The 27,516-nt window shown below is 48.4% G+C and overlaps 21 non-coding genes across 21 annotated transcripts; all 21 read left to right on the top strand.

Moving 5' to 3' along the window:
• Positions 1-952: 952 nt before the first annotated feature.
• Positions 953-1,024, top strand: TRNAP-UGG (transfer RNA proline (anticodon UGG)). Its single transcript has one exon. It is a non-coding gene; the product is annotated as a tRNA-Pro (tRNA).
• A 444-nt stretch (positions 1,025-1,468) lies between these two features.
• TRNAV-UAC (transfer RNA valine (anticodon UAC)) lies at positions 1,469-1,541 on the top strand. The gene has a single exon. It is a non-coding gene; the product is annotated as a tRNA-Val (tRNA).
• A 1,521-nt stretch (positions 1,542-3,062) lies between these two features.
• Positions 3,063-3,135, top strand: TRNAV-AAC (transfer RNA valine (anticodon AAC)). The gene has a single exon. It is a non-coding gene; the product is annotated as a tRNA-Val (tRNA).
• Positions 3,136-4,471: 1,336 nt separating this feature from the next.
• Positions 4,472-4,543, top strand: TRNAP-UGG (transfer RNA proline (anticodon UGG)). Its single transcript has one exon. It is a non-coding gene; the product is annotated as a tRNA-Pro (tRNA).
• A 2,038-nt stretch (positions 4,544-6,581) lies between these two features.
• On the top strand, positions 6,582-6,654 carry TRNAV-AAC (transfer RNA valine (anticodon AAC)). The gene has a single exon. It is a non-coding gene; the product is annotated as a tRNA-Val (tRNA).
• A 1,336-nt stretch (positions 6,655-7,990) lies between these two features.
• TRNAP-UGG (transfer RNA proline (anticodon UGG)) lies at positions 7,991-8,062 on the top strand. Its single transcript has one exon. It is a non-coding gene; the product is annotated as a tRNA-Pro (tRNA).
• Positions 8,063-10,100: 2,038 nt separating this feature from the next.
• On the top strand, positions 10,101-10,173 carry TRNAV-AAC (transfer RNA valine (anticodon AAC)). Its single transcript has one exon. It is a non-coding gene; the product is annotated as a tRNA-Val (tRNA).
• Positions 10,174-11,509: 1,336 nt separating this feature from the next.
• Positions 11,510-11,581, top strand: TRNAP-UGG (transfer RNA proline (anticodon UGG)). Its single transcript has one exon. It is a non-coding gene; the product is annotated as a tRNA-Pro (tRNA).
• Positions 11,582-12,025: 444 nt separating this feature from the next.
• On the top strand, positions 12,026-12,098 carry TRNAV-UAC (transfer RNA valine (anticodon UAC)). Its single transcript has one exon. It is a non-coding gene; the product is annotated as a tRNA-Val (tRNA).
• Positions 12,099-13,619: 1,521 nt separating this feature from the next.
• On the top strand, positions 13,620-13,692 carry TRNAV-AAC (transfer RNA valine (anticodon AAC)). The gene has a single exon. It is a non-coding gene; the product is annotated as a tRNA-Val (tRNA).
• Positions 13,693-15,028: 1,336 nt separating this feature from the next.
• TRNAP-UGG (transfer RNA proline (anticodon UGG)) lies at positions 15,029-15,100 on the top strand. Its single transcript has one exon. It is a non-coding gene; the product is annotated as a tRNA-Pro (tRNA).
• A 444-nt stretch (positions 15,101-15,544) lies between these two features.
• On the top strand, positions 15,545-15,617 carry TRNAV-UAC (transfer RNA valine (anticodon UAC)). The gene has a single exon. It is a non-coding gene; the product is annotated as a tRNA-Val (tRNA).
• A 1,521-nt stretch (positions 15,618-17,138) lies between these two features.
• Positions 17,139-17,211, top strand: TRNAV-AAC (transfer RNA valine (anticodon AAC)). Its single transcript has one exon. It is a non-coding gene; the product is annotated as a tRNA-Val (tRNA).
• A 1,336-nt stretch (positions 17,212-18,547) lies between these two features.
• Positions 18,548-18,619, top strand: TRNAP-UGG (transfer RNA proline (anticodon UGG)). Its single transcript has one exon. It is a non-coding gene; the product is annotated as a tRNA-Pro (tRNA).
• A 444-nt stretch (positions 18,620-19,063) lies between these two features.
• Positions 19,064-19,136, top strand: TRNAV-UAC (transfer RNA valine (anticodon UAC)). The gene has a single exon. It is a non-coding gene; the product is annotated as a tRNA-Val (tRNA).
• A 1,521-nt stretch (positions 19,137-20,657) lies between these two features.
• TRNAV-AAC (transfer RNA valine (anticodon AAC)) lies at positions 20,658-20,730 on the top strand. The gene has a single exon. It is a non-coding gene; the product is annotated as a tRNA-Val (tRNA).
• Positions 20,731-22,066: 1,336 nt separating this feature from the next.
• TRNAP-UGG (transfer RNA proline (anticodon UGG)) lies at positions 22,067-22,138 on the top strand. The gene has a single exon. It is a non-coding gene; the product is annotated as a tRNA-Pro (tRNA).
• Positions 22,139-22,582: 444 nt separating this feature from the next.
• TRNAV-UAC (transfer RNA valine (anticodon UAC)) lies at positions 22,583-22,655 on the top strand. Its single transcript has one exon. It is a non-coding gene; the product is annotated as a tRNA-Val (tRNA).
• Positions 22,656-24,176: 1,521 nt separating this feature from the next.
• TRNAV-AAC (transfer RNA valine (anticodon AAC)) lies at positions 24,177-24,249 on the top strand. Its single transcript has one exon. It is a non-coding gene; the product is annotated as a tRNA-Val (tRNA).
• Positions 24,250-25,585: 1,336 nt separating this feature from the next.
• Positions 25,586-25,657, top strand: TRNAP-UGG (transfer RNA proline (anticodon UGG)). Its single transcript has one exon. It is a non-coding gene; the product is annotated as a tRNA-Pro (tRNA).
• A 444-nt stretch (positions 25,658-26,101) lies between these two features.
• Positions 26,102-26,174, top strand: TRNAV-UAC (transfer RNA valine (anticodon UAC)). Its single transcript has one exon. It is a non-coding gene; the product is annotated as a tRNA-Val (tRNA).
• The last annotated feature ends 1,342 nt before the right edge of the window (positions 26,175-27,516 follow it).

The following is a 27,516-nucleotide window of genomic DNA, read 5'->3' on the forward strand; positions in this document are numbered from 1 at the left end:
GGGTTCATATCGCACTTCTGATAGGTCTATTTTCTGCCCTTAAATCTTCCTCTGCTTGCACAGCCAGCTCCCCACAACACTATCTTTGCAAGCTGCTGTAGCATATGAAAAGAAATCCACCAACCCTCCGGCTGGGCCCTCAATCAGCATTCCATGTATTTCTGGAAGGGGCATCTCAGTCACGCCTTCTGTTAGAGCTGCACCTTATCACTGTAACTACCATGCTGGTTTCTACTTAAGCAGTTGATTCCATCGTTTGAAGTGAGGCTCTCCTGCCACTTTTGGGCAGAGAAGGCACTGCCCCTGCAACAACAACAGGCAGACAAGCTCAACCTGGGTTTCCTGGTTAGGTGGGCGGAGCAGAATGGCAATGGTCCCTCCTTGTGACTTGAAATTAACATGAAGAAGACAGAGAGGCAGCTGGGAGTAGGCAGTACCCATGCACCCCTGAACACTGTCTTGCGATTTTCACCCAATTCTGAAATGAGTCGGGAGGAAAGGAGGTGATTTTCCTATCGAAGGCCATTCTGGGAATTCAGCCACCCCGCGTCTCCCAGGTGAGTGTTTCAGGCCTGTGAGGCACTCATATAAATCTCGCCTGATCGAGCACTGAGCGAGCAATTGTGCTTGAATACAAGAGGCATGCTCCTCTGGCTCAGGCGCAAGAGATGGCAGGCCCTTCAGTGCTTCTGGTCTGGAAGTCTACGGTGCAAGGGCCCAGGTCCTGCGGAGGCGTACAACTACCAGAAAGGGTCTGCTTTTCTCATCAGCGCCACAGTTCAGCTTGCTAGCATAGGGCTTCTTGACTACCTCTTGCCTTGCTAGAGGCAAAAAAAAAACCCTTGGCACAAAACATCAATTGCTATGGCACGCTTAGAAGGAGAGTCTCCAAGTGGCCCTGCTTTTTCACAAAGACACTTCAGAAGATGTTTGAAAGGCTTTTGCAGCAGCAGGCTCGTTGGTCTAGGGGTATGATTCTCGCTTTGGGTGTGAGAGGTCCCGGGTTCAAATCCCGGACGAGCCCGTGCCTTCATAGGTTCGATCTGTTTTTAAACAGGAGTATTTCTGCTTTCCACCCTTGTAAGATGCCATGGTGGAATGCATTGCATGCTTTCTACTGGTGTCGAGGCAGTTCGGCATGATGAAGGAGTGCGGGATTTCTTTCTAACTGCTTTTTTGTGTTGGAGCAGCACTTCTCGTTGGAACATGAAATGCACAGTGCTTCTCCAAAGTAATTGCAGGGCTGGTTTTGAAATCACCTCTTGGAATGAAAGTGATCCCAGTTCCTTTCTTCCAAAGGAAGAGATCCTGTCAGAAAGGCTCAGCTTTGAGCGTCATGAATATTGTCCCTTAGTCCTTGCATTCCAGTCCAAAGCATAGCCACATAAAGAAAGCAGGTGTGTCTGTTTCCAGTGCAGTGGTTCCAGTCCAATGCATAGCCACATGAAGCAAGTAAGCAGGCATGTCTGTTTCTATAGTGTAGTGGTTATCACGTTCGCCTTACACGCGAAAGGTCCCTGGTTCGAGGCCAGGCAGAAACAGCAAGTTGCTGTGCTTTATCACATTATTTGCATTTACCACCTCACCTGACAGGTAAATTGAAATTAAAGAGGCTGTGTCTATCCCTCACCATCGTGAGGTACTACGCTCCAAGGGCATCGGTCTCAACTCACCAAGAGAAGACGATACACCTTACGGCAGTCAGTTGCTCCCTTTTTGACCTTTCCATTGAAGCCTGGGCCTACTGTGGTCAAGCCAGCCAAGGAAGGAAGGTATGAGAGCGAAAATGGCTTTCCTACCTTCACCAAGAACATACACCTTGAGCAAAGAAAGGGCCAGACTTACAAGGCCCTATCGCCACCGGCACATCATCTTTAGTGACGCCCCGGTGGCACTATGTACTGTGCCGTATTTACAAGACGCCGTTCAACCACGTTTTGTGGCTTAACACCACCTTGTAAATACGGCCCCTTCACACGCAGCCCTTTCCCTGGAAGGGGCGTGCAATGGGCGTTGCTCTGGGTGGGCCACTGCAACACCATAGCATTTTGATGCTGCTCCAGTTTTACGAGTTTTTGTAAATCTGTGGCAGCGCCAAAAACCAAGCGCCATACAATGGGTGTCGTTATAGTGGAGAAACGAGCAGAAATGTTTTCATTTCTCCTCATTTTTGCTCTTTCTATGTGTGCTGCACGAACATATCGCCACTGAAGATTTCTGTTGTGCAGGAAGGTGTGCCTTCCTGAACAAAAACAATTTCCCCCTCCACGCAGCCATCCTTGTACCATGGCGCAAGGATGGCTGCGTTGGTGCTCGGCAGCTAATTTAGAGCTGGCGCAGAGGGAAGCACAGGGGTGCGCTGTATTCTACTAAATACGGCGCTTCCCTGCATTTTGAAAATGACTGAGTGCGAGGCTGCCAAATTTGGCAGAGCGTCTCACTCAGTCATCCTCTTGTAATTATGGGCCAAAAGGTCTAAAGGATAGAGGCGTTTTATGTCATGTTCGATGACGACCATGGAAATGACTCTAGTCATATTGCAGAAGAGAGAACCATGTGCATTTTCTTGCCTTGCGATGTATTCGCCCACTCTCTGCCCTCAACCCTAGGAGCAGGGTCTGAGCAGTGGTGCTTCTGTGCCCTCGCTCGTTGGTGTCCGGGTCCAAATCCCCAACACACCCTTTTTAGCAGAAAACACACAAATTTTACTCAAAATACACAAAGCTTGAAGATTCCTCATTCCACTCAAAGCATTGTTGTGCAAAATATTTTTAGCCTCAGGAGAAAAAAAGGATCACCATGCCTTGGCTTCCTTCCTGCTTGCTTTCAGTGTGCTCTGTGTGATGCTTTCACAGGCTCTGGTTTCAGGCATTTAGGCATCAGATATTTGTCTCTACCCGCAGCTGTGACTTTTCAGTACATCTGAGTGTACGCTTGCTGGCTGACAACGCTGCAATTTTCACACTTACTCCTCGCTTTGCGAGCAACTGCTGATCAAGTATAGAGGCAATCGGGCAAACATATGAGGGGAATTTTGCTCCTTCAGTCAAGCCCTCATGCTTGTTTCTGTAGTGTAGTGGTTATCACGTTCGCCTAACACGCGAAAGGTCCCCGGTTCGAGACCGGGCAGAAACAATGGGCAGTGTCTGCTTTTGTGTTTGCTCCCTAAAAGCTTAGTCTCACTCAGGGATGGCCTTTAAAAACTTGTGACCTGTGTAAAACTTGTATTACTATTGCAGGCCGGTAAAAAGTTATCTGCATCTTTGCGTAGTCGTGCATGTGCCTGGTTTCTTATTCTGTTTTTTACTTTTTTTTTTCTTGGCCATGTTATATTGTGGGGCCTTTAAACCTGTCACCTTGATAGGAACATTGCAAGCGGCAGCATCGACAAGTGCAGACTGAGGAGTCAGACCTAAACACAGACTCAGCTGTCAGGATGGCCGAGTGGTCTAAGGCGGCAGCCTCAAGAGAGCTTGATCTTCAGTTAAGCTAAGCATCCTGGTTTGCTCATGTAGTTGTGGGTTCATATCGCACTTCTGATAGGTCTATTTTCTGCCCTTAAATCTTCCTCTGCTTGCACAGCCAGCTCCCCACAACACTATCTTTGCAAGCTGCTGTAGCATATGAAAAGAAATCCACCAACCCTCCGGCTGGGCCCTCAATCAGCATTCCATGTATTTCTGGAAGGGGCATCTCAGTCACGCCTTCTGTTAGAGCTGCACCTTATCATTGTAACTACCATGCTGGTTTCTACTTAAGCAGTTGATTCCATCGTTTGAAGTGAGGCTCTCCTGCCACTTTTGGGCAGAGAAGGCACTGCCCCTGCAACAACAACAGGCAGACAAGCTCAACCTGGGTTTCCTGGTTAGGTGGGCGGAGCAGAATGGCAATGGTCCCTCCTTGTGACTTGAAATTAACATGAAGAAGACAGAGAGGCAGCTGGGAGTAGGCAGTACCCATGCACCCCTGAACACTGTCTTGCGATTTTCACCCAATTCTGAAATGAGTCGGGAGGAAAGGAGGTGATTTTCCTATCGAAGGCCATTCTGGGAATTCAGCCACCCCGCGTCTCCCAGGTGAGTGTTTCAGGCCTGTGAGGCACTCATATAAATCTCGCCTGATCGAGCACTGAGCGAGCAATTGTGCTTGAATACAAGAGGCATGCTCCTCTGGCTCAGGCGCAAGAGATGGCAGGCCCTTCAGTGCTTCTGGTCTGGAAGTCTACGGTGCAAGGGCCCAGGTCCTGCGGAGGCGTACAACTACCAGAAAGGGTCTGCTTTTCTCATCAGCGCCACAGTTCAGCTTGCTAGCATAGGGCTTCTTGACTACCTCGTGCCTTGCTAGAGGCAAAAAAAAACCCCTTGGCACAAAACATCAATTGCTATGGCACGCTTAGAAGGAGAGTCTCCAAGTGGCCCTGCTTTTTCACAAAGACACTTCAGAAGATGTTTGAAAGGCTTTTGCAGCAGCAGGCTCGTTGGTCTAGGGGTATGATTCTCGCTTTGGGTGTGAGAGGTCCCGGGTTCAAATCCCGGACGAGCCCGTGCCTTCATAGGTTCGATCTGTTTTTAAACATGAGTATTTCTGCTTTCCACTCTTGTAAGATGCCATGGTGGAATGCATTGCATGCTTTCTACTGGTGTCGAGGCAGTTCGGCATGATGAAGGAGTGCGGGATTTCTTTCTAACTGCTTTTTTGTGTTGGAGCAGCACTTCTCGTTGGAACATGAAATGCACAGTGCTTCTCCAAAGTAATTGCAGGGCTGGTTTTGAAATCACCTCTTGGAATGAAAGTGATCCCAGTTCCTTTCTTCCAAAGGAAGAGATCCTGTCAGAAAGGCTCAGCTTTGAGCGTCATGAATATTGTCCCTTAGTCCTTGCATTCCAGTCCAAAGCATAGCCACATAAAGAAAGCAGGTGTGTCTGTTTCCAGTGCAGTGGTTCCAGTCCAATGCATAGCCACATGAAGCAAATAAGCAGGCATGTCTGTTTCTGTAGTGTAGTGGTTATCACGTTCGCCTTACACGCGAAAGGTCCCTGGTTCGAGGACAGGCAGAAACAGCAAGTTGCTGTGCTTTATCACATTATTTGCATTTACCACCTCACCTGACAGGTAAATTGAAATTAAAGAGGCTGTGTCTATCCCTCACCATCGTGAGGTACTACGCTCCAAGGGCATCGGTCTCAACTCACCAAGAGAAGACGATACACCTTACGGCAGTCAGTTGCTCCCTTTTTGACCTTTCCATTGAAGCCTGGGCCTACTGTGGTCAAGCCAGCCAAGGAAGGAAGGTATGAGAGCGAAAATGGCTTTCCTACCTTCACCAAGAACATACACCTTGAGCAAAGAAAGGGCCAGACTTACAAGGCCCTATCGCCACCGGCACATCATCTTTAGTGACGCCCCGGTGGCACTATGTACTGTGCCGTATTTACAAGACGCCGTTCAACCACGTTTTGTGGCTTAACACCACCTTGTAAATACGGCCCCTTCACACGCAGCCCTTTCCCTGGAAGGGGCGTGCAATGGGCGTTGCTCTGGGTGGGCCACTGCAACACCATAGCATTTTGATGCTGCTCCAGTTTTACGAGTTTTTGTAAATCTGTGGCAGCGCCAAAATCCAAGCGCCATACAATGGGTGTCGTTATAGTGGAGAAACGAGCAGAAATGTTTTCATTTCTCCTCATTTTTGCTCTTTCTATGTGTGCTGCACGAACATATCGCCACTGAAGATTTCTGTTGTGCAGGAAGGTGTGCCTTCCTGAACAAAAACAATTTCCCCCTCCACGCAGCCATCCTTGTACCATGGCGCAAGGATGGCTGCGTTGGTGCTCGGCAGCTAATTTAGAGCTGGCGCAGAGGGAAGCACAGGGGTGCGCTGTATTCTACTAAATACGGCGCTTCCCTGCATTTTGAAAATGACTGAGTGCGAGGCTGCCAAATTTGGCAGAGCGTCTCACTCAGTCATCCTCTTGTAATTATGGGCCAAAAGGTCTAAAGGATAGAGGCGTTTTATGTCATGTTCGATGACGACCATGGAAATGACTCTAGTCATATTGCAGAAGAGAGAACCATGTGCATTTTCTTGCCTTGCGATGTATTCGCCCACTCTCTGCCCTCAACCCTAGGAGCAGGGTCTGAGCAGTGGTGCTTCTGTGCCCTCGCTCGTTGGTGTCCGGGTCCAAATCCCCAACACACCCTTTTTAGCAGAAAACACACAAATTTTACTCAAAATACACAAAGCTTGAAGATTCCTCATTCCACTCAAAGCATTGTTGTGCAAAATATTTTTAGCCTCAGGAGAAAAAAAGGATCACCATGCCTTGGCTTCCTTCCTGCTTGCTTTCAGTGTGCTCTGTGTGATGCTTTCAGAGGCTCTGGTTTCAGGCATTTAGGCATCAGATATTTGTCTCTACCCGCAGCTGTGACTTTTCAGTACATCTGAGTGTACGCTTGCTGGCTGACAACGCTGCAATTTTCACACTTACTCCTCGCTTTGCGAGCAACTGCTGATCAAGTATAGAGGCAATCGGGCAAACATATGAGGGGAATTTTGCTCCTTCAGTCAAGCCCTCATGCTTGTTTCTGTAGTGTAGTGGTTATCACGTTCGCCTAACACGCGAAAGGTCCCCGGTTCGAGACCGGGCAGAAACAATGGGCAGTGTCTGCTTTTGTGTTTGCTCCCTAAAAGCTTAGTCTCACTCAGGGATGGCCTTTAAAAACTTGTGACCTGTGTAAAACTTGTATTACTATTGCAGGCCGGTAAAAAGTTATCTGCATCTTTGCGTAGTCGTGCATGTGCCTGGTTTCTTATTCTGTTTTTTACTTTTTTTTTTCTTGGCCATGTTATATTGTGGGGCCTTTAAACCTGTCACCTTGATAGGAACATTGCAAGCGGCAGCATCGACAAGTGCAGACTGAGGAGTCAGACCTAAACACAGACTCAGCTGTCAGGATGGCCGAGTGGTCTAAGGCGGCAGCCTCAAGAGAGCTTGATCTTCAGTTAAGCTAAGCATCCTGGTTTGCTCATGTAGTTGTGGGTTCATATCGCACTTCTGATAGGTCTATTTTCTGCCCTTAAATCTTCCTCTGCTTGCACAGCCAGCTCCCCACAACACTATCTTTGCAAGCTGCTGTAGCATATGAAAAGAAATCCACCAACCCTCCGGCTGGGCCCTCAATCAGCATTCCATGTATTTCTGGAAGGGGCATCTCAGTCACGCCTTCTGTTAGAGCTGCACCTTATCATTGTAACTACCATGCTGGTTTCTACTTAAGCAGTTGATTCCATCGTTTGAAGTGAGGCTCTCCTGCCACTTTTGGGCAGAGAAGGCACTGCCCCTGCAACAACAACAGGCAGACAAGCTCAACCTGGGTTTCCTGGTTAGGTGGGCGGAGCAGAATGGCAATGGTCCCTCCTTGTGACTTGAAATTAACATGAAGAAGACAGAGAGGCAGCTGGGAGTAGGCAGTACCCATGCACCCCTGAACACTGTCTTGCGATTTTCACCCAATTCTGAAATGAGTCGGGAGGAAAGGAGGTGATTTTCCTATCGAAGGCCATTCTGGGAATTCAGCCACCCCGCGTCTCCCAGGTGAGTGTTTCAGGCCTGTGAGGCACTCATATAAATCTCGCCTGATCGAGCACTGAGCGAGCAATTGTGCTTGAATACAAGAGGCATGCTCCTCTGGCTCAGGCGCAAGAGATGGCAGGCCCTTCAGTGCTTCTGGTCTGGAAGTCTACGGTGCAAGGGCCCAGGTCCTGCGGAGGCGTACAACTACCAGAAAGGGTCTGCTTTTCTCATCAGCGCCACAGTTCAGCTTGCTAGCATAGGGCTTCTTGACTACCTCTTGCCTTGCTAGAGGCAAAAAAAAAACCCTTGGCACAAAACATCAATTGCTATGGCACGCTTAGAAGGAGAGTCTCCAAGTGGCCCTGCTTTTTCACAAAGACACTTCAGAAGATGTTTGAAAGGCTTTTGCAGCAGCAGGCTCGTTGGTCTAGGGGTATGATTCTCGCTTTGGGTGTGAGAGGTCCCGGGTTCAAATCCCGGACGAGCCCGTGCCTTCATAGGTTCGATCTGTTTTTAAACAGGAGTATTTCTGCTTTCCACTCTTGTAAGATGCCATGGTGGAATGCATTGCATGCTTTCTACTGGTGTCGAGGCAGTTCGGCATGATGAAGGAGTGCGGGATTTCTTTCTAACTGCTTTTTTGTGTTGGAGCAGCACTTCTCGTTGGAACATGAAATGCACAGTGCTTCTCCAAAGTAATTGCAGGGCTGGTTTTGAAATCACCTCTTGGAATGAAAGTGATCCCAGTTCCTTTCTTCCAAAGGAAGAGATCCTGTCAGAAAGGCTCAGCTTTGAGCGTCATGAATATTGTCCCTTAGTCCTTGCATTCCAGTCCAAAGCATAGCCACATAAAGAAAGCAGGTGTGTCTGTTTCCAGTGCAGTGGTTCCAGTCCAATGCATAGCCACATGAAGCAAATAAGCAGGCATGTCTGTTTCTGTAGTGTAGTGGTTATCACGTTCGCCTTACACGCGAAAGGTCCCTGGTTCGAGGACAGGCAGAAACAGCAAGTTGCTGTGCTTTATCACATTATTTGCATTTACCACCTCACCTGACAGGTAAATTGAAATTAAAGAGGCTGTGTCTATCCCTCACCATCGTGAGGTACTACGCTCCAAGGGCATCGGTCTCAACTCACCAAGAGAAGACGATACACCTTACGGCAGTCAGTTGCTCCCTTTTTGACCTTTCCATTGAAGCCTGGGCCTACTGTGGTCAAGCCAGCCAAGGAAGGAAGGTATGAGAGCGAAAATGGCTTTCCTACCTTCACCAAGAACATACACCTTGAGCAAAGAAAGGGCCAGACTTACAAGGCCCTATCGCCACCGGCACATCATCTTTAGTGACGCCCCGGTGGCACTATGTACTGTGCCGTATTTACAAGACGCCGTTCAACCACGTTTTGTGGCTTAACACCACCTTGTAAATACGGCCCCTTCACACGCAGCCCTTTCCCTGGAAGGGGCGTGCAATGGGCGTTGCTCTGGGTGGGCCACTGCAACACCATAGCATTTTGATGCTGCTCCAGTTTTACGAGTTTTTGTAAATCTGTGGCAGCGCCAAAATCCAAGCGCCATACAATGGGTGTCGTTATAGTGGAGAAACGAGCAGAAATGTTTTCATTTCTCCTCATTTTTGCTCTTTCTATGTGTGCTGCACGAACATATCGCCACTGAAGATTTCTGTTGTGCAGGAAGGTGTGCCTTCCTGAACAAAAACAATTTCCCCCTCCACGCAGCCATCCTTGTACCATGGCGCAAGGATGGCTGCGTTGGTGCTCGGCAGCTAATTTAGAGCTGGCGCAGAGGGAAGCACAGGGGTGCGCTGTATTCTACTAAATACGGCGCTTCCCTGCATTTTGAAAATGACTGAGTGCGAGGCTGCCAAATTTGGCAGAGCGTCTCACTCAGTCATCCTCTTGTAATTATGGGCCAAAAGGTCTAAAGGATAGAGGCGTTTTATGTCATGTTCGATGACGACCATGGAAATGACTCTAGTCATATTGCAGAAGAGAGAACCATGTGCATTTTCTTGCCTTGCGATGTATTCGCCCACTCTCTGCCCTCAACCCTAGGAGCAGGGTCTGAGCAGTGGTGCTTCTGTGCCCTCGCTCGTTGGTGTCCGGGTCCAAATCCCCAACACACCCTTTTTAGCAGAAAACACACAAATTTTACTCAAAATACACAAAGCTTGAAGATTCCTCATTCCACTCAAAGCATTGTTGTGCAAAATATTTTTAGCCTCAGGAGAAAAAAAGGATCACCATGCCTTGGCTTCCTTCCTGCTTGCTTTCAGTGTGCTCTGTGTGATGCTTTCACAGGCTCTGGTTTCAGGCATTTAGGCATCAGATATTTGTCTCTACCCGCAGCTGTGACTTTTCAGTACATCTGAGTGTACGCTTGCTGGCTGACAACGCTGCAATTTTCACACTTACTCCTCGCTTTGCGAGCAACTGCTGATCAAGTATAGAGGCAATCGGGCAAACATATGAGGGGAATTTTGCTCCTTCAGTCAAGCCCTCATGCTTGTTTCTGTAGTGTAGTGGTTATCACGTTCGCCTAACACGCGAAAGGTCCCCGGTTCGAGACCGGGCAGAAACAATGGGCAGTGTCTGCTTTTGTGTTTGCTCCCTAAAAGCTTAGTCTCACTCAGGGATGGCCTTTAAAAACTTGTGACCTGTGTAAAACTTGTATTACTATTGCAGGCCGGTAAAAAGTTATCTGCATCTTTGCGTAGTCGTGCATGTGCCTGGTTTCTTATTCTGTTTTTTACTTTTTTTTTTCTTGGCCATGTTATATTGTGGGGCCTTTAAACCTGTCACCTTGATAGGAACATTGCAAGCGGCAGCATCGACAAGTGCAGACTGAGGAGTCAGACCTAAACACAGACTCAGCTGTCAGGATGGCCGAGTGGTCTAAGGCGGCAGCCTCAAGAGAGCTTGATCTTCAGTTAAGCTAAGCATCCTGGTTTGCTCATGTAGTTGTGGGTTCATATCGCACTTCTGATAGGTCTATTTTCTGCCCTTAAATCTTCCTCTGCTTGCACAGCCAGCTCCCCACAACACTATCTTTGCAAGCTGCTGTAGCATATGAAAAGAAATCCACCAACCCTCCGGCTGGGCCCTCAATCAGCATTCCATGTATTTCTGGAAGGGGCATCTCAGTCACGCCTTCTGTTAGAGCTGCACCTTATCACTGTAACTACCATGCTGGTTTCTACTTAAGCAGTTGATTCCATCGTTTGAAGTGAGGCTCTCCTGCCACTTTTGGGCAGAGAAGGCACTGCCCCTGCAACAACAACAGGCAGACAAGCTCAACCTGGGTTTCCTGGTTAGGTGGGCGGAGCAGAATGGCAATGGTCCCTCCTTGTGACTTGAAATTAACATGAAGAAGACAGAGAGGCAGCTGGGAGTAGGCAGTACCCATGCACCCCTGAACACTGTCTTGCGATTTTCACCCAATTCTGAAATGAGTCGGGAGGAAAGGAGGTGATTTTCCTATCGAAGGCCATTCTGGGAATTCAGCCACCCCGCGTCTCCCAGGTGAGTGTTTCAGGCCTGTGAGGCACTCATATAAATCTCGCCTGATCGAGCACTGAGCGAGCAATTGTGCTTGAATACAAGAGGCATGCTCCTCTGGCTCAGGCGCAAGAGATGGCAGGCCCTTCAGTGCTTCTGGTCTGGAAGTCTACGGTGCAAGGGCCCAGGTCCTGCGGAGGCGTACAACTACCAGAAAGGGTCTGCTTTTCTCATCAGCGCCACAGTTCAGCTTGCTAGCATAGGGCTTCTTGACTACCTCTTGCCTTGCTAGAGGCAAAAAAAAAACCCTTGGCACAAAACATCAATTGCTATGGCACGCTTAGAAGGAGAGTCTCCAAGTGGCCCTGCTTTTTCACAAAGACACTTCAGAAGATGTTTGAAAGGCTTTTGCAGCAGCAGGCTCGTTGGTCTAGGGGTATGATTCTCGCTTTGGGTGTGAGAGGTCCCGGGTTCAAATCCCGGACGAGCCCGTGCCTTCATAGGTTCGATCTGTTTTTAAACAGGAGTATTTCTGCTTTCCACTCTTGTAAGATGCCATGGTGGAATGCATTGCATGCTTTCTACTGGTGTCGAGGCAGTTCGGCATGATGAAGGAGTGCGGGATTTCTTTCTAACTGCTTTTTTGTGTTGGAGCAGCACTTCTCGTTGGAACATGAAATGCACAGTGCTTCTCCAAAGTAATTGCAGGGCTGGTTTTGAAATCACCTCTTGGAATGAAAGTGATCCCAGTTCCTTTCTTCCAAAGGAAGAGATCCTGTCAGAAAGGCTCAGCTTTGAGCGTCATGAATATTGTCCCTTAGTCCTTGCATTCCAGTCCAAAGCATAGCCACATAAAGAAAGCAGGTGTGTCTGTTTCCAGTGCAGTGGTTCCAGTCCAATGCATAGCCACATGAAGCAAATAAGCAGGCATGTCTGTTTCTGTAGTGTAGTGGTTATCACGTTCGCCTTACACGCGAAAGGTCCCTGGTTCGAGGCCAGGCAGAAACAGCAAGTTGCTGTGCTTTATCACATTATTTGCATTTACCACCTCACCTGACAGGTAAATTGAAATTAAAGAGGCTGTGTCTATCCCTCACCATCGTGAGGTACTACGCTCCAAGGGCATCGGTCTCAACTCACCAAGAGAAGACGATACACCTTACGGCAGTCAGTTGCTCCCTTTTTGACCTTTCCATTGAAGCCTGGGCCTACTGTGGTCAAGCCAGCCAAGGAAGGAAGGTATGAGAGCGAAAATGGCTTTCCTACCTTCACCAAGAACATACACCTTGAGCAAAGAAAGGGCCAGACTTACAAGGCCCTATCGCCACCGGCACATCATCTTTAGTGACGCCCCGGTGGCACTATGTACTGTGCCGTATTTACAAGACGCCGTTCAACCACGTTTTGTGGCTTAACACCACCTTGTAAATACGGCCCCTTCACACGCAGCCCTTTCCCTGGAAGGGGCGTGCAATGGGCGTTGCTCTGGGTGGGCCACTGCAACACCATAGCATTTTGATGCTGCTCCAGTTTTACGAGTTTTTGTAAATCTGTGGCAGCGCCAAAATCCAAGCGCCATACAATGGGTGTCGTTATAGTGGAGAAACGAGCAGAAATGTTTTCATTTCTCCTCATTTTTGCTCTTTCTATGTGTGCTGCACGAACATATCGCCACTGAAGATTTCTGTTGTGCAGGAAGGTGTGCCTTCCTGAACAAAAACAATTTCCCCCTCCACGCAGCCATCCTTGTACCATGGCGCAAGGATGGCTGCGTTGGTGCTCGGCAGCTAATTTAGAGCTGGCGCAGAGGGAAGCACAGGGGTGCGCTGTATTCTACTAAATACGGCGCTTCCCTGCATTTTGAAAATGACTGAGTGCGAGGCTGCCAAATTTGGCAGAGCGTCTCACTCAGTCATCCTCTTGTAATTATGGGCCAAAAGGTCTAAAGGATAGAGGCGTTTTATGTCATGTTCGATGACGACCATGGAAATGACTCTAGTCATATTGCAGAAGAGAGAACCATGTGCATTTTCTTGCCTTGCGATGTATTCGCCCACTCTCTGCCCTCAACCCTAGGAGCAGGGTCTGAGCAGTGGTGCTTCTGTGCCCTCGCTCGTTGGTGTCCGGGTCCAAATCCCCAACACACCCTTTTTAGCAGAAAACACACAAATTTTACTCAAAATACACAAAGCTTGAAGATTCCTCATTCCACTCAAAGCATTGTTGTGCAAAATATTTTTAGCCTCAGGAGAAAAAAAGGATCACCATGCCTTGGCTTCCTTCCTGCTTGCTTTCAGTGTGCTCTGTGTGATGCTTTCACAGGCTCTGGTTTCAGGCATTTAGGCATCAGATATTTGTCTCTACCCGCAGCTGTGACTTTTCAGTACATCTGAGTGTACGCTTGCTGGCTGACAACGCTGCAATTTTCACACTTACTCCTCGCTTTGCGAGCAACTGCTGATCAAGTATAGAGGCAATCGGGCAAACATATGAGGGGAATTTTGCTCCTTCAGTCAAGCCCTCATGCTTGTTTCTGTAGTGTAGTGGTTATCACGTTCGCCTAACACGCGAAAGGTCCCCGGTTCGAGACCGGGCAGAAACAATGGGCAGTGTCTGCTTTTGTGTTTGCTCCCTAAAAGCTTAGTCTCACTCAGGGATGGCCTTTAAAAACTTGTGACCTGTGTAAAACTTGTATTACTATTGCAGGCCGGTAAAAAGTTATCTGCATCTTTGCGTAGTCGTGCATGTGCCTGGTTTCTTATTCTGTTTTTTACTTTTTTTTTTCTTGGCCATGTTATATTGTGGGGCCTTTAAACCTGTCACCTTGATAGGAACATTGCAAGCGGCAGCATCGACAAGTGCAGACTGAGGAGTCAGACCTAAACACAGACTCAGCTGTCAGGATGGCCGAGTGGTCTAAGGCGGCAGCCTCAAGAGAGCTTGATCTTCAGTTAAGCTAAGCATCCTGGTTTGCTCATGTAGTTGTGGGTTCATATCGCACTTCTGATAGGTCTATTTTCTGCCCTTAAATCTTCCTCTGCTTGCACAGCCAGCTCCCCACAACACTATCTTTGCAAGCTGCTGTAGCATATGAAAAGAAATCCACCAACCCTCCGGCTGGGCCCTCAATCAGCATTCCATGTATTTCTGGAAGGGGCCTCTCAGTCACGCCTTCTGTTAGAGCTGCACCTTATCACTGTAACTACCATGCTGGTTTCTACTTAAGCAGTTGATTCCATCGTTTGAAGTGAGGCTCTCCTGCCACTTTTGGGCAGAGAAGGCACTGCCCCTGCAACAACAACAGGCAGACAAGCTCAACCTGGGTTTCCTGGTTAGGTGGGCGGAGCAGAATGGCAATGGTCCCTCCTTGTGACTTGAAATTAACATGAAGAAGACAGAGAGGCAGCTGGGAGTAGGCAGTACCCATGCACCCCTGAACACTGTCTTGCGATTTTCACCCAATTCTGAAATGAGTCGGGAGGAAAGGAGGTGATTTTCCTATCGAAGGCCATTCTGGGAATTCAGCCACCCCGCGTCTCCCAGGTGAGTGTTTCAGGCCTGTGAGGCACTCATATAAATCTCGCCTGATCGAGCACTGAGCGAGCAATTGTGCTTGAATACAAGAGGCATGCTCCTCTGGCTCAGGCGCAAGAGATGGCAGGCCCTTCAGTGCTTCTGGTCTGGAAGTCTACGGTGCAAGGGCCCAGGTCCTGCGGAGGCGTACAACTACCAGAAAGGGTCTGCTTTTCTCATCAGCGCCACAGTTCAGCTTGCTAGCATAGGGCTTCTTGACTACCTCTTGCCTTGCTAGAGGCAAAAAAAAACCCCTTGGCACAAAACATCAATTGCTATGGCACGCTTAGAAGGAGAGTCTCCAAGTGGCCCTGCTTTTTCACAAAGACACTTCAGAAGATGTTTGAAAGGCTTTTGCAGCAGCAGGCTCGTTGGTCTAGGGGTATGATTCTCGCTTTGGGTGTGAGAGGTCCCGGGTTCAAATCCCGGACGAGCCCGTGCCTTCATAGGTTCGATCTGTTTTTAAACAGGAGTATTTCTGCTTTCCACTCTTGTAAGATGCCATGGTGGAATGCATTGCATGCTTTCTACTGGTGTCGAGGCAGTTCGGCATGATGAAGGAGTGCGGGATTTCTTTCTAACTGCTTTTTTGTGTTGGAGCAGCACTTCTCGTTGGAACATGAAATGCACAGTGCTTCTCCAAAGTAATTGCAGGGCTGGTTTTGAAATCACCTCTTGGAATGAAAGTGATCCCAGTTCCTTTCTTCCAAAGGAAGAGATCCTGTCAGAAAGGCTCAGCTTTGAGCGTCATGAATATTGTCCCTTAGTCCTTGCATTCCAGTCCAAAGCATAGCCACATAAAGAAAGCAGGTGTGTCTGTTTCCAGTGCAGTGGTTCCAGTCCAATGCATAGCCACATGAAGCAAATAAGCAGGCATGTCTGTTTCTGTAGTGTAGTGGTTATCACGTTCGCCTTACACGCGAAAGGTCCCTGGTTCGAGGCCAGGCAGAAACAGCAAGTTGCTGTGCTTTATCACATTATTTGCATTTACCACCTCACCTGACAGGTAAATTGAAATTAAAGAGGCTGTGTCTATCCCTCACCATCGTGAGGTACTACGCTCCAAGGGCATCGGTCTCAACTCACCAAGAGAAGACGATACACCTTACGGCAGTCAGTTGCTCCCTTTTTGACCTTTCCATTGAAGCCTGGGCCTACTGTGGTCAAGCCAGCCAAGGAAGGAAGGTATGAGAGCGAAAATGGCTTTCCTACCTTCACCAAGAACATACACCTTGAGCAAAGAAAGGGCCAGACTTACAAGGCCCTATCGCCACCGGCACATCATCTTTAGTGACGCCCCGGTGGCACTATGTACTGTGCCGTATTTACAAGACGCCGTTCAACCACGTTTTGTGGCTTAACACCACCTTGTAAATACGGCCCCTTCACACGCAGCCCTTTCCCTGGAAGGGGCGTGCAATGGGCGTTGCTCTGGGTGGGCCACTGCAACACCATAGCATTTTGATGCTGCTCCAGTTTTACGAGTTTTTGTAAATCTGTGGCAGCGCCAAAATCCAAGCGCCATACAATGGGTGTCGTTATAGTGGAGAAACGAGCAGAAATGTTTTCATTTCTCCTCATTTTTGCTCTTTCTATGTGTGCTGCACGAACATATCGCCACTGAAGATTTCTGTTGTGCAGGAAGGTGTGCCTTCCTGAACAAAAACAATTTCCCCCTCCACGCAGCCATCCTTGTACCATGGCGCAAGGATGGCTGCGTTGGTGCTCGGCAGCTAATTTAGAGCTGGCGCAGAGGGAAGCACAGGGGTGCGCTGTATTCTACTAAATACGGCGCTTCCCTGCATTTTGAAAATGACTGAGTGCGAGGCTGCCAAATTTGGCAGAGCGTCTCACTCAGTCATCCTCTTGTAATTATGGGCCAAAAGGTCTAAAGGATAGAGGCGTTTTATGTCATGTTCGATGACGACCATGGAAATGACTCTAGTCATATTGCAGAAGAGAGAACCATGTGCATTTTCTTGCCTTGCGATGTATTCGCCCACTCTCTGCCCTCAACCCTAGGAGCAGGGTCTGAGCAGTGGTGCTTCTGTGCCCTCGCTCGTTGGTGTCCGGGTCCAAATCCCCAACACACCCTTTTTAGCAGAAAACACTCAAATTTTACTCAAAATACACAAAGCTTGAAGATTCCTCATTCCACTCAAAGCATTGTTGTGCAAAATATTTTTAGCCTCAGGAGAAAAAAAGGATCACCATGCCTTGGCTTCCTTCCTGCTTGCTTTCAGTGTGCTCTGTGTGATGCTTTCACAGGCTCTGGTTTCAGGCATTTAGGCATCAGATATTTGTCTCTACCCGCAGCTGTGACTTTTCAGTACATCTGAGTGTACGCTTGCTGGCTGACAACGCTGCAATTTTCACACTTACTCCTCGCTTTGCGAGCAACTGCTGATCAAGTATAGAGGCAATCGGGCAAACATATGAGGGGAATTTTGCTCCTTCAGTCAAGCCCTCATGCTTGTTTCTGTAGTGTAGTGGTTATCACGTTCGCCTAACACGCGAAAGGTCCCCGGTTCGAGACCGGGCAGAAACAATGGGCAGTGTCTGCTTTTGTGTTTGCTCCCTAAAAGCTTAGTCTCACTCAGGGATGGCCTTTAAAAACTTGTGACCTGTGTAAAACTTGTATTACTATTGCAGGCCGGTAAAAAGTTATCTGCATCTTTGCGTAGTCGTGCATGTGCCTGGTTTCTTATTCTGTTTTTTACTTTTTTTTTTCTTGGCCATGTTATATTGTGGGGCCTTTAAACCTGTCACCTTGATAGGAACATTGCAAGCGGCAGCATCGACAAGTGCAGACTGAGGAGTCAGACCTAAACACAGACTCAGCTGTCAGGATGGCCGAGTGGTCTAAGGCGGCAGCCTCAAGAGAGCTTGATCTTCAGTTAAGCTAAGCATCCTGGTTTGCTCATGTAGTTGTGGGTTCATATCGCACTTCTGATAGGTCTATTTTCTGCCCTTAAATCTTCCTCTGCTTGCACAGCCAGCTCCCCACAACACTATCTTTGCACGCTGCTGTAGCATATGAAAAGAAATCCACCAACCCTCCGGCTGGGCCCTCAATCAGCATTCCATGTATTTCTGGAAGGGGCATCTCAGTCACGCCTTCTGTTAGAGCTGCACCTTATCACTGTAACTACCATGCTGGTTTCTACTTAAGCAGTTGATTCCATCGTTTGAAGTGAGGCTCTCCTGCCACTTTTGGGCAGAGAAGGCACTGCCCCTGCAACAACAACAGGCAGACAAGCTCAACCTGGGTTTCCTGGTTAGGTGGGCGGAGCAGAATGGCAATGGTCCCTCCTTGTGACTTGAAATTAACATGAAGAAGACAGAGAGGCAGCTGGGAGTAGGCAGTACCCATGCACCCCTGAACACTGTCTTGCGATTTTCACCCAATTCTGAAATGAGTCGGGAGGAAAGGAGGTGATTTTCCTATCGAAGGCCATTCTGGGAATTCAGCCACCCCGCGTCTCCCAGGTGAGTGTTTCAGGCCTGTGAGGCACTCATATAAATCTCGCCTGATCGAGCACTGAGCGAGCAATTGTGCTTGAATACAAGAGGCATGCTCCTCTGGCTCAGGCGCAAGAGATGGCAGGTCCTTCAGTGCTTCTGGTCTGGAAGTCTACGGTGCAAGGGCCCAGGTCCTGCGGAGGCGTACAACTACCAGAAAGGGTCTGCTTTTCTCATCAGCGCCACAGTTCAGCTTGCTAGCATAGGGCTTCTTGACTACCTCTTGCCTTGCTAGAGGCAAAAAAAAACCCCTTGGCACAAAACATCAATTGCTATGGCACGCTTAGAAGGAGAGTCTCCAAGTGGCCCTGCTTTTTCACAAAGACACTTCAGAAGATGTTTGAAAGGCTTTTGCAGCAGCAGGCTCGTTGGTCTAGGGGTATGATTCTCGCTTTGGGTGTGAGAGGTCCCGGGTTCAAATCCCGGACGAGCCCGTGCCTTCATAGGTTCGATCTGTTTTTAAACAGGAGTATTTCTGCTTTCCACTCTTGTAAGATGCCATGGTGGAATGCATTGCATGCTTTCTACTGGTGTCGAGGCAGTTCGGCATGATGAAGGAGTGCGGGATTTCTTTCTAACTGCTTTTTTGTGTTGGAGCAGCACTTCTCGTTGGAACATGAAATGCACAGTGCTTCTCCAAAGTAATTGCAGGGCTGGTTTTGAAATCACCTCTTGGAATGAAAGTGATCCCAGTTCCTTTCTTCCAAAGGAAGAGATCCTGTCAGAAAGGCTCAGCTTTGAGCGTCATGAATATTGTCCCTTAGTCCTTGCATTCCAGTCCAAAGCATAGCCACATAAAGAAAGCAGGTGTGTCTGTTTCCAGTGCAGTGGTTCCAGTCCAATGCATAGCCACATGAAGCAAATAAGCAGGCATGTCTGTTTCTGTAGTGTAGTGGTTATCACGTTCGCCTTACACGCGAAAGGTCCCTGGTTCGAGGCCAGGCAGAAACAGCAAGTTGCTGTGCTTTATCACATTATTTGCATTTACCACCTCACCTGACAGGTAAATTGAAATTAAAGAGGCTGTGTCTATCCCTCACCATCGTGAGGTACTACGCTCCAAGGGCATCGGTCTCAACTCACCAAGAGAAGACGATACACCTTACGGCAGTCAGTTGCTCCCTTTTTGACCTTTCCATTGAAGCCTGGGCCTACTGTGGTCAAGCCAGCCAAGGAAGGAAGGTATGAGAGCGAAAATGGCTTTCCTACCTTCACCAAGAACATACACCTTGAGCAAAGAAAGGGCCAGACTTACAAGGCCCTATCGCCACCGGCACATCATCTTTAGTGACGCCCCGGTGGCACTATGTACTGTGCCGTATTTACAAGACGCCGTTCAACCACGTTTTGTGGCTTAACACCACCTTGTAAATACGGCCCCTTCACACGCAGCCCTTTCCCTGGAAGGGGCGTGCAATGGGCGTTGCTCTGGGTGGGCCACTGCAACACCATAGCATTTTGATGCTGCTCCAGTTTTACGAGTTTTTGTAAATCTGTGGCAGCGCCAAAATCCAAGCGCCATACAATGGGTGTCGTTATAGTGGAGAAACGAGCAGAAATGTTTTCATTTCTCCTCATTTTTGCTCTTTCTATGTGTGCTGCACGAACATATCGCCACTGAAGATTTCTGTTGTGCAGGAAGGTGTGCCTTCCTGAACAAAAACAATTTCCCCCTCCACGCAGCCATCCTTGTACCATGGCGATAGGATGGCTGCGTTGGTGCTCGGCAGCTAATTTAGAGCTGGCGCAGAGGGAAGCACAGGGGTGCGCTGTATTCTACTAAATACGGCGCTTCCCTGCATTTTGAAAATGACTGAGTGCGAGGCTGCCAAATTTGGCAGAGCGTCTCACTCAGTCATCCTCTTGTAATTATGGGCCAAAAGGTCTAAAGGATAGAGGCGTTTTATGTCATGTTCGATGACGACCATGGAAATGACTCTAGTCATATTGCAGAAGAGAGAACCATGTGCATTTTCTTGCCTTGCGATGTATTCGCCCACTCTCTGCCCTCAACCCTAGGAGCAGGGTCTGAGCAGTGGTGCTTCTGTGCCCTCGCTCGTTGGTGTCCGGGTCCAAATCCCCAACACACCCTTTTTAGCAGAAAACACACAAATTTTACTCAAAATACACAAAGCTTGAAGATTCCTCATTCCACTCAAAGCATTGTTGTGCAAAATATTTTTAGCCTCAGGAGAAAAAAAGGATCACCATGCCTTGGCTTCCTTCCTGCTTGCTTTCAGTGTGCTCTGTGTGATGCTTTCACAGGCTCTGGTTTCAGGCATTTAGGCATCAGATATTTGTCTCTACCCGCAGCTGTGACTTTTCAGTACATCTGAGTGTACGCTTGCTGGCTGACAACGCTGCAATTTTCACACTTACTCCTCGCTTTGCGAGCAACTGCTGATCAAGTATAGAGGCAATCGGGCAAACATATGAGGGGAATTTTGCTCCTTCAGTCAAGCCCTCATGCTTGTTTCTGTAGTGTAGTGGTTATCACATTCGCCTAACACGCTAAAGGTCCCCGGTTCGAGACCGGGCAGAAACAATGGGCAGTGTCTGCTTTTGTGTTTGCTCCCTAAAAGCTTAGTCTCACTCAGGGATGGCCTTTAAAAACTTGTGACCTGTGTAAAACTTGTATTACTATTGCAGGCCGGTAAAAAGTTATCTGCATCTTTGCGTAGTCGTGCATGTGCCTGGTTTCTTATTCTGTTTTTTACTTTTTTTTTTCTTGGCCATGTTATATTGTGGGGCCTTTAAACCTGTCACCTTGATAGGAACATTGCAAGCGGCAGCATCGACAAGTGCAGACTGAGGAGTCAGACCTAAACACAGACTCAGCTGTCAGGATGGCCGAGTGGTCTAAGGCGGCAGCCTCAAGAGAGCTTGATCTTCAGTTAAGCTAAGCATCCTGGTTTGCTCATGTAGTTGTGGGTTCATATCGCACTTCTGATAGGTCTATTTTCTACCCTTAAATCTTCCTCTGCTTGCACAGCCAGCTCCCCACAACACTATCTTTGCAAGCTGCTGTAGCATATGAAAAGAAATCCACCAACCCTCCGGCTGGGCCCTCAATCAGCATTCCATGTATTTCTGGAAGGGGCATCTCAGTCACGCCTTCTGTTAGAGCTGCACCTTATCACTGTAACTACCATGCTGGTTTCTACTTAAGCAGTTGATTCCATCGTTTGAAGTGAGGCTCTCCTGCCACTTTTGGGCAGAGAAGGCACTGCCCCTGCAACAACAACAGGCAGACAAGCTCAACCTGGGTTTCCTGGTTAGGTGGGCGGAGCAGAATGGCAATGGTCCCTCCTTGTGACTTGAAATTAACATGAAGAAGACAGAGAGGCAGCTGGGAGTAGGCAGTACCCATGCACCCCTGAACACTGTCTTGCGATTTTCACCCAATTCTGAAATGAGTCGGGAGGAAAGGAGGTGATTTTCCTATCGAAGGCCATTCTGGGAATTCAGCCACCCCGCGTCTCCCAGGTGAGTGTTTCAGGCCTGTGAGGCACTCATATAAATCTCGCCTGATCGAGCACTGAGCGAGCAATTGTGCTTGAATACAAGAGGCATGCTCCTCTGGCTCAGGCGCAAGAGATGGCAGGCCCTTCAGTGCTTCTGGTCTGGAAGTCTACGGTGCAAGGGCCCAGGTCCTGCGGAGGCGTACAACTACCAGAAAGGGTCTGCTTTTCTCATCAGCGCCACAGTTCAGCTTGCTAGCATAGGGCTTCTTGACTACCTCTTGCCTTGCTAGAGGCAAAAAAAAACCCCTTGGCACAAAACATCAATTGCTATGGCACGCTTAGAAGGAGAGTCTCCAAGTGGCCCTGCTTTTTCACAAAGACACTTCAGAAGATGTTTGAAAGGCTTTTGCAGCAGCAGGCTCGTTGGTCTAGGGGTATGATTCTCGCTTTGGGTGTGAGAGGTCCCGGGTTCAAATCCCGGACGAGCCCGTGCCTTCATAGGTTCGATCTGTTTTTAAACAGGAGTATTTCTGCTTTCCACTCTTGTAAGATGCCATGGTGGAATGCATTGCATGCTTTCTACTGGTGCCGAGGCAGTTCGGCATGATGAAGGAGTGCGGGATTTCTTTCTAACTGCTTTTTTGTGTTGGAGCAGCACTTCTCGTTGGAACATGAAATGCACAGTGCTTCTCCAAAGTAATTGCAGGGCTGGTTTTGAAATCACCTCTTGGAATGAAAGTGATCCCAGTTCCTTTCTTCCAAAGGAAGAGATCCTGTCAGAAAGGCTCAGCTTTGAGCGTCATGAATATTGTCCCTTAGTCCTTGCATTCCAGTCCAAAGCATAGCCACATAAAGAAAGCAGGTGTGTCTGTTTCCAGTGCAGTGGTTCCAGTCCAATGCATAGCCACATGAAGCAAATAAGCAGGCATGTCTGTTTCTGTAGTGTAGTGGTTATCACGTTCGCCTTACACGCGAAAGGTCCCTGGTTCGAGGCCAGGCAGAAACAGCAAGTTGCTGTGCTTTATCACATTATTTGCATTTACCACCTCACCTGACAGGTAAATTGAAATTAAAGAGGCTGTGTCTATCCCTCACCATCGTGAGGTACTACGCTCCAAGGGCATCGGTCTCAACTCACCAAGAGAAGACGATACACCTTACGGCAGTCAGTTGCTCCCTTTTTGACCTTTCCATTGAAGCCTGGGCCTACTGTGGTCAAGCCAGCCAAGGAAGGAAGGTATGAGAGCGAAAATGGCTTTCCTACCTTCACCAAGAACATACACCTTGAGCAAAGAAAGGGCCAGACTTACAAGGCCCTATCGCCACCGGCACATCATCTTTAGTGACGCCCCGGTGGCACTATGTACTGTGCCGTATTTACAAGACGCCGTTCAACCACGTTTTGTGGCTTAACACCACCTTGTAAATACGGCCCCTTCACACGCAGCCCTTTCCCTGGAAGGGGCGTGCAATGGGCGTTGCTCTGGGTGGGCCACTGCAACACCATAGCATTTTGATGCTGCTCCAGTTTTACGAGTTTTTGTAAATCTGTGGCAGCGCCAAAATCCAAGCGCCATACAATGGGTGTCGTTATAGTGGAGAAACGAGCAGAAATGTTTTCATTTCTCCTCATTTTTGCTCTTTCTATGTGTGCTGCACGAACATATCGCCACTGAAGATTTCTGTTGTGCAGGAAGGTGTGCCTTCCTGAACAAAAACAATTTCCCCCTCCACGCAGCCATCCTTGTACCATGGCGCAAGGATGGCTGCGTTGGTGCTCGGCAGCTAATTTAGAGCTGGCGCAGAGGGAAGCACAGGGGTGCGCTGTATTCTACTAAATACGGCGCTTCCCTGCATTTTGAAAATGACTGAGTGCGAGGCTGCCAAATTTGGCAGAGCGTCTCACTCAGTCATCCTCTTGTAATTATGGGCCAAAAGGTCTAAAGGATAGAGGCGTTTTATGTCATGTTCGATGACGACCATGGAAATGACTCTAGTCATATTGCAGAAGAGAGAACCATGTGCATTTTCTTGCCTTGCGATGTATTCGCCCACTCTCTGCCCTCAACCCTAGGAGCAGGGTCTGAGCAGTGGTGCTTCTGTGCCCTCGCTCGTTGGTGTCCGGGTCCAAATCCCCAACACACCCTTTTTAGCAGAAAACACACAAATTTTACTCAAAATACACAAAGCTTGAAGATTCCTCATTCCACTCAAAGCATTGTTGTGCAAAATATTTTTAGCCTCAGGAGAAAAAAAGGATCACCATGCCTTGGCTTCCTTCCTGCTTGCTTTCAGTGTGCTCTGTGTGATGCTTTCACAGGCTCTGGTTTCAGGCATTTAGGCATCAGATATTTGTCTCTACCCGCAGCTGTGACTTTTCAGTACATCTGAGTGTACGCTTGCTGGCTGACAACGCTGCAATTTTCACACTTACTCCTCGCTTTGCGAGCAACTGCTGATCAAGTATAGAGGCAATCGGGCAAACATATGAGGGGAATTTTGCTCCTTCAGTCAAGCCCTCATGCTTGTTTCTGTAGTGTAGTGGTTATCACGTTCGCCTAACACGCGAAAGGTCCCCGGTTCGAGACCGGGCAGAAACAATGGGCAGTGTCTGCTTTTGTGTTTGCTCCCTAAAAGCTTAGTCTCACTCAGGGATGGCCTTTAAAAACTTGTGACCTGTGTAAAACTTGTATTACTATTGCAGGCCGGTAAAAAGTTATCTGCATCTTTGCGTAGTCGTGCATGTGCCTGGTTTCTTATTCTGTTTTTTACTTTTTTTTTTCTTGGCCATGTTATATTGTGGGGCCTTTAAACCTGTCACCTTGATAGGAACATTGCAAGCGGCAGCATCGACAAGTGCAGACTGAGGAGTCAGACCTAAACACAGACTCAGCTGTCAGGATGGCCGAGTGGTCTAAGGCGGCAGCCTCAAGAGAGCTTGATCTTCAGTTAAGCTAAGCATCCTGGTTTGCTCATGTAGTTGTGGGTTCATATCGCACTTCTGATAGGTCTATTTTCTGCCCTTAAATCTTCCTCTGCTTGCACAGCCAGCTCCCCAAAACACTATCTTTGCAAGCTGCTGTAGCATATGAAAAGAAATCCACCAACCCTCCGGCTGGGCCCTCAATCAGCATTCCATGTATTTCTGGAAGGGGCATCTCAGTCACGCCTTCTGTTAGAGCTGCACCTTATCACTGTAACTACCATGCTGGTTTCTACTTAAGCAGTTGATTCCATCGTTTGAAGTGAGGCTCTCCTGCCACTTTTGGGCAGAGAAGGCACTGCCCCTGCAACAACAACAGGCAGACAAGCTCAACCTGGGTTTCCTGGTTAGGTGGGCGGAGCAGAATGGCAATGGTCCCTCCTTGTGACTTGAAATTAACATGAAGAAGACAGAGAGGCAGCTGGGAGTAGGCAGTACCCATGCACCCCTGAACACTGTCTTGCGATTTTCACCCAATTCTGAAATGAGTCGGGAGGAAAGGAGGTGATTTTCCTATCGAAGGCCATTCTGGGAATTCAGCCACCCCGCGTCTCCCAGGTGAGTGTTTCAGGCCTGTGAGGCACTCATATAAATCTCGCCTGATCGAGCACTGAGCGAGCAATTGTGCTTGAATACAAGAGGCATGCTCCTCTGGCTCAGGCGCAAGAGATGGCAGGCCCTTCAGTGCTTCTGGTCTGGAAGTCTACGGTGCAAGGGCCCAGGTCCTGCGGAGGCGTACAACTACCAGAAAGGGTCTGCTTTTCTCATCAGCGCCACAGTTCAGCTTGCTAGCATAGGGCTTCTTGACTACCTCTTGCCTTGCTAGAGGCAAAAAAAAAAACCTTGGCACAAAACATCAATTGCTATGGCACGCTTAGAAGGAGAGTCTCCAAGTGGCCCTGCTTTTTCACAAAGACACTTCAGAAGATGTTTGAAAGGCTTTTGCAGCAGCAGGCTCGTTGGTCTAGGGGTATGATTCTTGCTTTGGGTGTGAGAGGTCCCGGGTTCAAATCCCGGACGAGCCCGTGCCTTCATAGGTTCGATCTGTTTTTAAACAGGAGTATTTCTGCTTTCCACTCTTGTAAGATGCCATGGTGGAATGCATTGCATGCTTTCTACTGGTGTCGAGGCAGTTCGGCATGATGAAGGAGTGCGGGATTTCTTTCTAACTGCTTTTTTGTGTTGGAGCAGCACTTCTCGTTGGAACATGAAATGCACAGTGCTTCTCCAAAGTAATTGCAGGGCTGGTTTTGAAATCACCTCTTGGAATGAAAGTGATCCCAGTTCCTTTCTTCCAAAGGAAGAGATCCTGTCAGAAAGGCTCAGCTTTGAGCGTCATGAATATTGTCCCTTAGTCCTTGCATTCCAGTCCAAAGCATAGCCACATAAAGAAAGCAGGTGTGTCTGTTTCCAGTGCAGTGGTTCCAGTCCAATGCATAGCCACATGAAGCAAATAAGCAGGCATGTCTGTTTCTGTAGTGTAGTGGTTATCACGTTCGCCTTACACGCGAAAGGTCCCTGGTTCGAGGCCAGGCAGAAACAGCAAGTTGCTGTGCTTTATCACATTATTTGCATTTACCACCTCACCTGACAGGTAAATTGAAATTAAAGAGGCTGTGTCTATCCCTCACCATCGTGAGGTACTACGCTCCAAGGGCATCGGTCTCAACTCACCAAGAGAAGACGATACACCTTACGGCAGTCAGTTGCTCCCTTTTTGACCTTTCCATTGAAGCCTGGGCCTACTGTGGTCAAGCCAGCCAAGGAAGGAAGGTATGAGAGCGAAAATGGCTTTCCTACCTTCACCAAGAACATACACCTTGAGCAAAGAAAGGGCCAGACTTACAAGGCCCTATCGCCACCGGCACATCATCTTTAGTGACGCCCCGGTGGCACTATGTACTGTGCCGTATTTACAAGACGCCGTTCAACCACGTTTTGTGGCTTAACACCACCTTGTAAATACGGCCCCTTCACACGCAGCCCTTTCCCTGGAAGGGGCGTGCAATGGGCGTTGCTCTGGGTGGGCCACTGCAACACCATAGCATTTTGATGCTGCTCCAGTTTTACGAGTTTTTGTAAATCTGTGGCAGCGCCAAAATCCAAGCGCCATACAATGGGTGTCGTTATAGTGGAGAAACGAGCAGAAATGTTTTCATTTCTCCTCATTTTTGCTCTTTCTATGTGTGCTGCACGAACATATCGCCACTGAAGATTTCTGTTGTGCAGGAAGGTGTGCCTTCCTGAACAAAAACAATTTCCCCCTCCACGCAGCCATCCTTGTACCATGGCGCAAGGATGGCTGCGTTGGTGCTCGGCAGCTAATTTAGAGCTGGCGCAGAGGGAAGCACAGGGGTGCGCTGTATTCTACTAAATACGGCGCTTCCCTGCATTTTGAAAATGACTGAGTGCGAGGCTGCCAAATTTGGCAGAGCGTCTCACTCAGTCATCCTCTTGTAATTATGGGCCAAAAGGTCTAAAGGATAGAGGCGTTTTATGTCATGTTCGATGACGACCATGGAAATGACTCTAGTCATATTGCAGAAGAGAGAACCATGTGCATTTTCTTGCCTTGCGATGTATTCGCCCACTCTCTGCCCTCAACCCTAGGAGCAGGGTCTGAGCAGTGGTGCTTCTGTGCCCTCGCTCGTTGGTGTCCGGGTCCAAATCCCCAACACACCCTTTTTAGCAGAAAACACTCAAATTTTACTCAAAATACACAAAGCTTGAAGATTCCTCATTCCACTCAAAGCATTGTTGTGCAAAATATTTTTAGCCTCAGGAGAAAAAAAGGATCACCATGCCTTGGCTTCCTTCCTGCTTGCTTTCAGTGTGCTCTGTGTGATGCTTTCACAGGCTCTGGTTTCAGGCATTTAGGCATCAG

Source organism: Pleurodeles waltl, chromosome 10 (genome assembly GCF_031143425.1).
Source record: "Pleurodeles waltl isolate 20211129_DDA chromosome 10, aPleWal1.hap1.20221129, whole genome shotgun sequence".
Lineage (NCBI taxonomy): Eukaryota > Metazoa > Chordata > Amphibia > Caudata > Salamandridae > Pleurodeles > Pleurodeles waltl.